General features: G+C 55.8%; 1 protein-coding gene across 2 annotated transcripts in view; it reads left to right on the top strand.

The window, feature by feature from the left end:
* The first annotated feature begins 394 nt into the window (after positions 1-394).
* The window catches only part of JDP2 (Jun dimerization protein 2), a 70,221-nt gene continuing 59,304 nt past the window's right edge, over positions 395-11,311 (top strand). The window contains exon 1 of one of the 2 annotated variants that reach the window (XM_033953189.1): positions 395-679. The gene's annotated coding sequence lies outside the window, so the exon portion shown is untranslated. Of the gene's footprint in view, positions 680-708; positions 800-11,311 lie in introns of those variants that run through there. The other variant, XM_033953191.1, reaches the window with a different exon arrangement.

Raw genomic sequence — 11,311 nt, 5'->3', positions numbered from 1 at the left:
CACATGGGGCTCCTTTTATCAAGCTGCGCTTGTGGGGTCAATGCGTGCGACTTTTCATCACGCGCTAACCCCTGCGCTGGCCAAAAACTACCACCTACTCAAGAGGAGGTGGAACCGAGCCCATGGTCTCTTTTATCTACCTTGCTTGACATAGATGACACATCTACCACATTCTTAGGTTTAACTTTGTAGTAAGCGCCTTTGCTTTACATCGATTTCGATGTTTATATTGTGTTTGTAAGGAACTTATTTTCTCACTAAAAATACAAAGACTTAAAAATAACCCCCCCAAACCCAAGGGAGCAAGTGGTAGTCGCGTGCAGCGCAGGAGCCAATCGGCAGGCTTGCGACGCTCTCTACTAGGCATGCGCAAAACCCGCGTCAACCGGCGCCTCAGAACCCGCGCAGGAGCGGGTGCTGGTCTAAGGCTTTCCCTTCCTCCGGGACTCACGGCCGAACCACAGCGGCACCTAGCGAGGTCGAAGCCCAGCCCACCCGCCCCCAGCAACGTGTCAACCCACGGCATCTCATCCCCGACGCAACGTCTTTACCTCAACCCCGCCGGAAACCGGAAGTGGCGTCATGAGGGAGAGACGTTGCGTCGGAGGGGGCGGGGCGTCGGAGAAGGAACTCTGCTGTGCGGAGCTGCTGGCGAGCGAGCTGCGGGATAAGGTGTCAGGTAGGAGGCGGGAAAGCGCGCGAGACGGAGGCGGGGCGGGGCCGCAGGTGTTGGCATTCTCTGTGGCTAAGGGGGCGGGGCTGCAGAACTTACCACAGGGAGACGGCGCCAAAACTGCAGGCGAGAAGCGGCTCATCCTGCACATCCCCCTCACTCCACTCCTGGGCCCAATAATGCTCCAGGATTCGCTTCTGCTTTAAGCACCTTCTCTATTCCAGTGCTAGTATCCACGCACACCTCTGCCAGAGCCTCCCACACCTGCAATACCAGCACTGAAACCCACCCACACCTCTGCCAGAGCCCCCCACACCTGCAATACCAGCACTGAAATACACCCACACCTCTGCCAAAGCCCCCCACACCTGCAATACCAGCACTGAAACACACCCACACCTCTGCCAGAGCCCCCCACACCTGCAATACCAGCACTGAAACACACCCACACCTCTGCCAGAGCCCCCCACACCTGCAATACCAGCACTGAAATACACCCACACCTCTGCCAGAGCCCCCCACACCTGCAATACCAGCACTGAAACCCACCCACACCTCTGCCAAAGCCCCCCACACCTGCAATACCAGCACTGAAATACACCCACACCTCTGCCAAAGCCCCCCACACCTGCAATACCAGCACTGAAACACACCCACACCTCTGCCAGAGCCCCCCACACCTGCAATACCAGCACTGAAACACACCCACACCTCTGCCAGAGCCCCCCACACCTGCAATACCAGCACTGAAATACACCCACACCTCTGCCAAAGCCCCCCACACCTGCAATACCAGCACTGAAACACACCCACACCTCTGCCAAAGCCCCCCACACCTACAATACCAGCACTGAAATACACCCACACCTCTGCCAGAGCCCCCCACACCTGCAATACCAGCACTGAAATACACCCACACCTCTGCCAAAGCCCCCCACACCTGCAATACCAGCACTGAAACACACCCACACCTCTGCCAGAGCCCCCCACACCTGCAATACCAGCACTGAAACACACCCACACCTCTGCCAGAGCCCCCCACACCTGCAATACCAGCACTGAAATACACCCACACCTCTGCCAGAGCCCCCCACACCTGCAATACCAGCACTGAAATACACCCACACCTCTGCCAGAGCCCCCCACACCTGCAATACCAGCACTGAAACACACCCACACCTCTGCCAGAGCCCCCCACACCTGCAATACCAGCACTGAAACACACCCACACCTCTGCCAGAGCCCCCCACACCTGCAATACCAGCACTGAAATACACCCACACCTCTGCCAGAGCCCCCCACACCTGCAATACCAGCACTGAAATACACCCACACCTCTGCCAAAGCCCCCCACACCTGCAATACCAGCACTGAAACACACCCACACCTCTGCCAAAGCCCCCCACACCTACAATACCAGCACTGAAATACACCCACACCTCTGCCAGAGCCCCCCACACCTGCAATACCAGCACTGAAATACACCCACACCTCTGCCAAAGCCCCCCACACCTGCAATACCAGCACTGAAACACACCCACACCTCTGCCAAAGCCCCCCACACCTACAATACCAGCACTGAAATACACCCACACCTCTGCCAGAGCCCCCCACACCTGCAATACCAGCACTGAAATACACCCACACCTCTGCCAGAGCCCCCCACACCTGCAATACCAGCACTGAAATACACCCACACCTCTGCCAAAGCCCCCCACACCTGCAATACCAGCACTGAAATACACCCACACCTCTGCCAAAGCCCCCCACACCTGCAATACCAGCACTGAAACACACCCACACCTCTGCCAAAGCCCCCCACACCTACAATACCAGCACAGAAATACACCCACACCTCTGCCAGAGCCCCCCACACCTGCAATACCAGCACTGAAATACACCCACACCTCTGCCAAAGCCCCCCACACCTGCAATACCAGCACTGAAATACACCCACACCTCTGCCAAAGCCCCCCACACCTGCAATACCAGCACTGAAACACACCCACACCTCTGCCAAAGCCCCCCACACCTACAATACCAGCACAGAAATACACCCACACCTCTGCCAGAGCCCCCCACACCTGCAATACCAGCACTGAAATACACCCACACCTCTGCCAGAGCCCCACACACCTGCAATACCAGCACTGAAACACACCCACACCTCTGCCAAAGCCCCCCACACCTACAATACCAGCACAGAAATACACCCACACCTCTGCCAGAGCCCCCCACACCTGCAATACCAGCACTGAAATACACCCACACCTCTGCCAGAGCCCCACACACCTGCAATACCAGCACTGAAACACACCCACACCTCTGCCAAAGCCCCCCACACCTACAATACCAGCACAGAAATACACCCACACCTCTGCCAGAGCCCCACACACCTGCAATACCAGCACTGAAATACACCCACACCTCTGCCAAAGCCCCCCACACCTGCAATACCAGCACTGAAATACACCCACACCTCTGCCAAAGCCCCCCACACCTGCAATACCAGCACTGAAATACACCCACACCTCTGCCAAAGCCCCCCACACCTGCAATACCAGCACTGAAATACACCCACACCTCTGCCAAAGCCCCCACACCTCTGCCAAAGCCCCCCACACCTGCAATACCAGCACTGAAACACACCCACACCTCTGCCAAAGCCCCCCACACCTGCAATACCAGCACTGAAATACACCCACACCTCTGCCAAAGCCCCCCACACCTGCAATACCAGCACTGAAATACACCCACACCTCTGCCAAAGCCCCCCACACCTGCAATACCAGCACTGAAACACACCCACACCTCTGCCAGAGCCCCCCACACCTGCAATACCAGCACTGAAATACACCCACACCTCTGCCAGAGCCCCACACACCTGCAATACCAGCACTGAAACACACCCACACCTCTGCCAAAGCCCCCCACACCTACAATACCAGCACAGAAATACACCCACACCTCTGCCAGAGCCCCCCACACCTGCAATACCAGCACTGAAATACACCCACACCTCTGCCAGAGCCCCCCACACCTGCAATACCAGCACTGAAACACACCCACACCTCTGCCAAAGCCCCCCACACCTACAATACCAGCACAGAAATACACCCACACCTCTGCCAGAGCCCCACACACCTGCAATACCAGCACTGAAATACACCCACACCTCTGCCAGAGCCCACCACTCCTGCTATACCAGCACTTAAACCCACCCACAACTTCGCCAGAGCCCCTCACACCTGCAATACCAGCACTGAAATACACCCACACCTCTGCCAGAGCCCCCCACTCCTGCTATCCCAGCACTTAAACCCACCCACACCTCTGCCAGAGCCCCCCACTCCTGCTATCCCAGCACTTAAACACACCCACAATTTCGCCAGAGCCCCCCACACCTGCAATACCAGCACTGAAACCCACCCACACCTCTGCCAGAGCCCCCCACTCCTGCTATCCCAGCACTTAAACCCACCCACACCTCTGCCAGAGCCCCCCACTCCTGCTATCCCAGCACTTAAACACACCCACAATTTCGCCAGAGCCCCCCACACCTGCAATACCAGCACTGAAACCCACCCACACCTCTGCCAGAGCCCCCCACTCCTGCTATCCCAGCACTTAAACACACCCACAATTTCGCCAGAGCCCCCCACACCTGCAATACCAGCACTGAAACCCACCCACACCTCTGCCAGAGCCCCCCACTCCTGCTATCCCAGCACTTAAACCCACCCACACCTCTGCCAGAGCCCCCCCACTCCTGCTATCCCAGCACTTAAACACATCCACAATTTCGCCAGAGCCCCCCACACCTGCAATACCAGCACTGAAACCCACCCACACCTCTGCCAGAGCCCCCCACTCCTGCTATACCAGCACTGAAACCCACCCACAACTTCGCCAGAGCCCCCCACACCTGCAATACCAGCACTGAAACCCACCCACACCTCTGCCAGAGCCCCCCACTCCTGCTATACAAGCACTGAAACACACCCACAACTTCGCTAGAGCCCCCCACACCTGCAATACCAGCACTGTAATACACCCACACCTCTGCCAGAGACCCCCACACCTGCAATACCAGCATTGAAACCCACCCACACCTCTGCCAGAGCCCCCCACTCCTGCTATACCAGCATTGAAACCCACCCACTTCGCCAGAGCCCCCCACACCTGCAATACCAGCACTGAAACCCACCCATACCTCTGCCAGAGCCCCCCACACCTGCTATATCAGCACTGAAACCCACCCATAACTTTGCCAGAGCCCCCCACTCCTGCCATACCAGCACTGAAACCCACCCACAGCTTCGCCAGAGCCCCCCACTCCTGCTATACCAGCACTGAAACCCATGCACACCTCTGCCAGAGCCCCCCACTCCTGCTATCCCAGCACTTAAACCCACCCACACCTCTGCCAGAGCCCCCCACTCCTGCTATACCAGCACTGAAACCCCCCCACAGCTTCGCCAGAGCCCCCCACTCCTGCTATACCAGCACTGAAACCCCCCCCACAACTTCGCCAGAGCCCCCACTCCTGCCATACCAGCACTGAAACCCACCCACAGCTTCGCCAGAGCCCCCCATTATCCCAGGACAAGCAGGCAGGTATTCTCACTAGTGGGTGATGTCATCCGACAGAGCCCCGATACGGACATCTTGCAACCATATCTTGCTTGAAGAAACTCAGAAGTTTCGAGATGCCCGCACTGCGCATGCGCCAGTGCCTTCCCGCCCGATGCTCCGGGCGTGTCTCCTCAGTTCTTTTTCTTCCGCGGAGCTGAGAAGTCTATCTTCAATTTGCGCCCATTGAATCTCTTTTTTGCCTTCTTTTTTGCCGCGGGTTGAGTTCTTTTGGCTCTCCTGTGCATTTCTTTCTTTCTTTGATTTCTTTTTTTAAAAAAAAAAAAAAATTTTTCCTTCCGATACCGGGTCGGCCGCGTGGCTGAGGCCCTGCGCCTTCGACCTTGCGGCGGAGCTTTTCCGGCCTATGTCCCGGCCGATTACCGGTTTTAAAAAGTGTAGCAAGTGCCAATGCGCGATTTCACTCACGGACCCTCATTGACGCTGCTTACAGTGTCTGGGACCGGATCACTTACCGAAATCGTTCCGGCCTTGCTCCACTCTGACGGCGAGAGCGTTTAAGCGTCGCTCTCTGCTGTGGGAGTCCATGTTCAAGATGGAAGCTTCATCAGATCCTGCAGCTTCGACATCGACATCGACGGGTGCTTTGACTCCTTCGGCGAAGCCCTCTGCCTCCCCGGCTGCTTCGGGCCTCCTGAAGCCGGCATCGTTCACACCGGTTTCGGCCCCGACTTCGGCGCCGGTGCCTTCATCCGTCTCCTCGGAGCAGGTATCGACCCCGACTGTTCCACCAGTGGTGCTCAAGGTGCCGAAGACTGGCAAGCAGAAGCACGCAGCACCGAAGGAGCGCGGAGACCGTGCGGAAGGGCCCCCTTTTGGTGCGGATCCCTCCATATCGGCTTCGTTGCGATCCATCCTGGAGTCTCAGTTCGTGGAGCTCATGCAGACCATGGGGCCTCGGCTGATTGCCACCATCCAGGGTGACCTTCCAGCTTCAGCTTCGAGGGGCAGACCGCCCCCTCCTCCTCCTCCTCGCCGCACGACCTCGTTGCTCGGCGAGGAAGAGCGGCGAGCGGTGTCCGGGTCCTCGAGGAGGTCCTCCTTTAACGCTGTACTTCCTTTGGAACCGATTCCCTCGAGGAGGGTCTCCCTTAGTGATATGCCTTCCTTGGAGCCCATCCCCTCAAGGAAAGCCTCGTTTAGTGACCTGCCTCCCTTGGAACCGATTACTCCGCCCCATGACTCAGTATGGCGTCCACCTTCGGGGCCACCCAGTCCTGGGCATAGCAGGAAGCAGGACGAGTTCTTCCGAACCCCTTATCAAACCTGGGCGTCGTCGGGGGAGGCGCCGACTCTGCTGCTTCTACGATCGACGGCGTCGAGTCCAATCTGCTCCTTGGAGGCGTCTGACCCAGTTTCTCACAGACGGGCTCGATCCCCTTCCAGGCATCGGGAGGGACATCGATCCAGACATTCTTCGAAGCATTCCTCTCGACACTCGACCGTCTCGCCTCAGAAGAAATTGCCTCGGTTGGGGTATGCGGCTTCGACTGGGTCTCCTCCTCCAGGCCCGGAGTTCGAGGACACCGAGGTTTTCTACTCGTCCTGTTGCTCGCAGGCCTCTCTGGAGCCTGAAACCTCTTCTTCTTCTAGTCCGTCTCGCAGACCGGCGACGGCGGACCAACTGTCCTTTTCATCGTTCCTCAGGCAGATGGCGGTTGACATGGACATTACTCTCGATGCTGGGTCTCGATATTCCAAGGAGTACCTCGATACCATGCACTTGCCTCTTCCTCCAGCAGAGTCCTTGCGGCTTCCCCTGCACAAGCTCCTCGACCAGACCTTCATGCGATGCTTCGAGTCTCCTTACTCTATCCCTGCGGTCCCTGGCAAATTGGATGCGCGATACCGCACGGTGCATCATAAAGGCTTCGAGGGTCCTCAGCTTTCTCACCAGTCCCTCCTGGTCGAATCCTCGCTCAAGCGGTCTCATCCTGGCCAGGTCTATGCTTCAGTGCCTCTGGGCCGCGAGGGCAGAACCATGGATAAGTTTGGTCGACGCATCTATCAGAATTCGATGATGGCGTCTCGAGTCCTGAATTACAATTTCCACTTTGCAGCCTACTTGGAATTTTTTCTGCCTGTGCTTCGGAAGTTCACACCATACATCGAATCCCAGGCTAGGTTTGAGTTTGAAGAAGTGGTTGCTTCGCTGTCCCAACTTCGGCTTCAGTTAATGCAATCTGCCTATGATGCATTCGAGCTCTCGGCCCGAGCGGCGGCCTGCTCAGTGGCGATGTGCCGGTTGGCCTGGTTGCGGACCATTGATATGGACCCGAATCTTCAGGACCGCCTGGCGAACGTCCCGTGTGCTGGGGCGGATCTTTTTGACGAATCCATCGAGACTGTCACGAAGAAGTTGTCTGACCACGAAAAGTCCTTCCAATCTATCCTTCGGCTGAAGCCTAAGCCTCAGCAGTCTCGACTTTCTCGTCCGCCGTTGATTTATCAGAGGCGTTATCAGCCGAGGCAAACTCCTCCTGCGAGGCAACCGGCGAAGCGTCAGCCTCCCCAAAAGGGTCAGCCTAAGTCTCAATCGCCTGCTGTCCCTAAGACCACTCAGCCTTTTTGACTGTCTCGTCGAGGGCATAACCAACTTCGTTCTGCCTCCCCCTGTTTTTCCCATCGGAGGGCGCCTCCATCATTTTTATCATCGCTGGGAGGCCATAACAACCGACCTCTGGGTCCTTACTATCATCAAGGACGGATACTCTCTTCATTTCCATCGGGTCCCTCTGGACCACCCTCCAAGAGAGTATCCTTCCAACTTGACTCAGACCGCCCTTCTTCTCCAGGAAGCTCAGGCTTTGCTCCGGCTTCGTGCTGTGCAGCCGGTCCCGACGGACCAACTGAACCAGGGGTTTTACTCCCGGTACTTCCTTGTTCCGAAGAAGACGGGCGACCTGCGACCCATTTTGGACCTCAGGGCCCTCAACAAATTCATAGTCAAGGAGAGGTTTCGCATGCTGACACTTGCTTCTCTCTACCCTCTCCTCGAGCAGAACGACTGGTTATGCTCTTTGGATCTCAAGGAGGCCTACACTCACATTCCCATTCATCCGGCCTCCCGCAAGTTCCTCAGATTTCGGGTGGGACATCTACATCTGTAGTATCGAGTGCTTCCATTCGGCCTGTCCTCGTCTCCCAGAGTCTTCACGAAGTGTCTGGTGGTGGTGGCCGCTGCACTCCGGACCAGGGGTCTTCAGGTATTTCCATACCTCAACGACTGGCTCATCAAGGCACCGTCAGCTCCAAAGGTCATTTCGGCGACCTTGACCACGATCTGCTTCCTGCAGAGCCTAGGCTTCGAGATCAATTTTCCCAAATCTCATCTGCAGCCTACCCAGTCCCTTCCCTTCATCGGGGCGGTACTGGACACCATTCAGCTTCGAGCATTCCTTCCTCCTCAGCGCATGGATGCTCTTCTTCGTCTCTGCCAGTCTGTATCTTCTCGCCATTCCATCTCAGCGAGACACATGATGGTCCTCCTGGGCCACATGGCCTCTACAGTTCATGTGACACCCTTTGCCAGGCTCCATCTCAGAATTCCTCAGTGGACCCTAGCTTCTCAATGGACTCAAGTGTCACACCCGTTGACTCGACACATCATAGTCACTCCTGCTCTTCGGCAGTCTCTACTTTGGTGGATGACCTCTTCGAATCTATCCAGAGGTTTGCTGTTTCACACTCCTCCTCATCAGAAGGTTCTCACAACCGATTCCTCGGCCTATGCCTGGGGGGCTCATCTGGATGGGCTTCGCACTCAGGGGTTCTGGACCTGTGCGGACCGACTCCATCATATCAATCTTCTGGAGCTCAGAGCCATCTTCAATGCCCTTCAAGCTATTCAACATCTGCTTCACGACATGGTGGTCCTCATTCGCACCGACATTCAGGTCGCCATGTATTATGTCAACAAGCAAGGGGGCACGGGTTCGGCCTCCCTCTGCCAGGAAGCTCTCAGAGTCTGGGATTGGGCGGCTCCCCACAATTTCAAGCTGCCTCAGTTTTGCTCCAGGATCTACGCTCCTCATCGCCTCGAGGCAGATGCTTTTCTGCTGGATTGGGGGAATCGCTTTCTGTATGCGTTTCCGCCATTCCCTCTCATTCAAAAGACTCTAGTCAAAATGAAGTCCGAACATGCCACCATGATTCTGATAGCTCCTCGGTGGCCTAGGCAACCTTGGTTCTCCCTTCTACTTCAACTAAGCAGCAGGGAACCGTACCTACTTCCAGTGTTTCCTTCACTGCTTACTCAGCATCAGGGGTCTCTGCTTCATCCCAACCTGCAGTCTCTCCACCTGACAGCTTGGTTCCTCTCAACGTAACTCCGCACCAGTTTTCCCAGGCGGTGAGGGATGTCTTGGAGGCTTCCAGGAAGCCTGCTACTCTTCAATGCTACTCCCAAAAATGGACTAGATTTTCTTCATGGTGTATTTCCAATTCTAAGGAGCCTCAGCGAGCCTCCCTATCCTCTGTTTTGGACTATCTTTTACATCTCTCTCAGTCTGGTCTCAAGTCGACATCTATACGAGTCCACCTGAGAGCTATTGCGGCTTTCCATCAGCCTCTACAAGGGAAACCTCTCTCTTCTCATCCTGTAGTTTCAAGATTTATGAAAGGACTTTTTCATGTCAATCCTCCTCTCAAACCGCCTCCAGTGGTTTGGGATCTAAATGTTGTCCTTTCTCAGTTTATGAAACCTCCTTTTGAGCCTCTGAGCAAGGCTCCACTAAAGTTTCTCACTTGGAAAGTGGTTTTTCTGGTGGCCCTCACATCTGCTCGCAGGGTCAGTGAGCTTCAGGCCTTGGTGGCGGACCCACCTTTCACAGTATTCCATCATGACAAGGTGGTCCTCCGCACTCACCCGAAATTCCTGCCTAAAGTGGTCTCTGAATTTCACCTCAACCAATCCATTGTGCTTCCAGTGTTCTTTCAAAAGCCTCATTCTCATCCTGGAGAATCAGCTCTTCACACTCTGGACTGTAAACGTGCTTTGGCTTTCTACTTGGATCGCACCAAACCACACAGAACTGCTCCTCAACTTTTCGTCTCCTTTGATCCAAACAAGTTGGGACGACCTGTATCGAAGCACACCATCTCCAACTGGATGGCGGCTTGTATCTCTTTCTGCTATGCCCAGGCTGGATTACCCCTTCCCTGTAAGGTCACAGCACATAGGATCAGAGCAATGGCAGCCTCTGTAGCCTTCCTCAGATCGACACCGATTGAGGAGATTTGTAGGGCTGTCACTTGGTCCTCGGTTCATACGTTCACCTCTCATTATTGTCTGGATACTTTCTCCAGACAGGATGGGCAGTTTGGCCAAACTGTGTTACAAAATTTGTTCTCCTAAGTTGCCAACTCTCCCTCCATCCCATTGAGGTTAGCTTGGAGGTCACCCACTAGTGAGAATACCTGCCTGCTTGTCCTGGGATAAAGCAATATTACTTACCGTAACAGTTGTTATCCAGGGACAGCAGGCAGCTATTCTTACGTCCCACCCACCTCCCCTGGGTTGGCTTCTCGGCTAGCTACCTGAACTGAGGAGACACGCCCGGAGCATCGGGCGGGAAGGCACTGGCGCATGCGCGGTGCGGGCATCTCGAAACTTCTGAGTTTCTTCAAGCAAGACATGCTTGCAAGATGTCCATATCGGGGCTCTGTCGGATGACATCACCCACTAGTGAAGATAGCTGCCTGCTGTCCCTGGATAACAACTGTTACGGTAAGTAACATTGCTCTCCTGCTATACCAGCACTGAAACCCATGCACACCTCTGCCAGAGCCCCCCACTCCTGCTATACCAGCACTGAAACCCACCCACACCTCTGCCAGAGCCCCCTACTCCTGCTATACCAGCACTGAAACTCACCCACACCTCTGCCAGAGCCCCCACTCCTGCTATACCAGCACTGAAACCCACCCACAGCTTCACCAGAGCCCCCCTCTCCTGCTACTGCATTTCTGAGGTCCCTTCACCAC

This window comes from Geotrypetes seraphini, chromosome 7 (genome assembly GCF_902459505.1).
Source record: "Geotrypetes seraphini chromosome 7, aGeoSer1.1, whole genome shotgun sequence".
NCBI classification, from domain to species: domain Eukaryota; kingdom Metazoa; phylum Chordata; class Amphibia; order Gymnophiona; family Dermophiidae; genus Geotrypetes; species Geotrypetes seraphini.
Note: the sequence above shows the minus strand (reverse complement) of the source record. Positions and strands in the feature narration are given on the sequence as shown.